Below are 1,387 nucleotides of genomic sequence, written 5' to 3'. Positions count from 1 at the left end.
GTTCAGCGAGGAGAGGCGTCTCCCTGAGCAGACAACAGTTGACCAGCTGTCCATATTGTACAAACATGGCTATTGAGGGGAGTTCTCAGAGAAAGCGTCTTATCGTGAGCAAGATATACCCACCGAAGGGGACTCCTCAAGCCTTCAACGGCCTTATGCCCCATGCTGCTGGGGAGCTCACCCTGGAAATGACTCAACCTGAAGTGATCCTAAGCATCTTCTGAGAGAGAGGATGACCACGGCGTCATCATCCCGACGTCTGCTGATTGGACCAAGACTCAGACTGGCTCGCAGAGCAGCAGTCTGGGGACTCTGTTCATGACCATTATAAGCGACTTCGGGTCATTTTGCAGGACTCTGGCCCGCCTTCCGAGGCCCACTGCTCTCCCGTAACCTTTCGGTCCAACGGCCGAGCCGAGGTCCTTCCCTTTCGGTTCCAAGGACCGGGATGGAATGGGAGACCACACGCCCCCGCCCCAATCTGGTTAATTGGGCTCATCAGTTGCTCCCGCTCCAGAGATAAGCTTGCCAAGACTTTTACATTTTCAGCCTTGGCAAATGAAAGCCCCACTACGAAAGCAAAAGACAATATGTTTCTAACATTTTTGCAAAGAGCCAGGACATGAGAAGGGGCTTGTTACGAGTCCAAGTGCTTCAGACACTCCCGGCCTTGCACTTGGCCTAACCAGCCCTCCCCGTCCTCCCACCCGAGTGAGGATGGCAGGGTGTCCCATCTTTTCTCTTAATTGGCTGGGAGAAACTTTTCTTCAAACCGGGAATGAATCTCTCTCATGAGAAAACCTTCGTGTGTTTTACTAAAGATGACAGCCGTGATCCAATTTTATAGGGAGAAGGGAAGACATGGCCTTTAAAACCTTAAAGGAGAATTTAACAAACCCACCTGCTCCTGGGCAGTGAGCCATCCTCTTTTCTCCTTTTCATATATGGAAAAGAAGGGACTCACCCCAAAGTCCCCAGGCTGTCACAGTCAGCAGCCGGACGCCCCCTTACCTTAGGGCCATGGCTGCTACCGCCTTCTTGGTGAAGGCCACAGGGGAAGTGGTTGGAGGACCCCCTCAAACCGGCTTCACATCCCAGGCTGTAGGCGCTCACCTGAATTCTCACCACACTGCAGCATCTTTCAGTGAGTCGCCTCACTCTCTGTGAAGTCCTTCCGTTACCTGCTCCTTCACGCCGTAGGAACCTTCGTCTGGCTATGCTGCTTTCTTTCTGAGGCCGACGAAGCCCCTCGTGACTGCTGGGCACTGATAGGTCACCCCTGACTCTATGGGACGATCTGCAGGAGACCCCTCTAGGTAAAGCTGATTTCTCAGGGTTTACAGATGGTTCTTATTGGAAAGATGAAAATGGTGAGTACCGTGCTGCT

The sequence above is a fragment of the Pteropus vampyrus genome, unplaced genomic scaffold (assembly GCF_000151845.1).
Source record: "Pteropus vampyrus isolate Shadow unplaced genomic scaffold, Pvam_2.0 Scaffold1895, whole genome shotgun sequence".
Taxonomy (NCBI): Eukaryota; Metazoa; Chordata; class Mammalia; order Chiroptera; family Pteropodidae; genus Pteropus; species Pteropus vampyrus.
Note: the sequence above shows the minus strand (reverse complement) of the source record.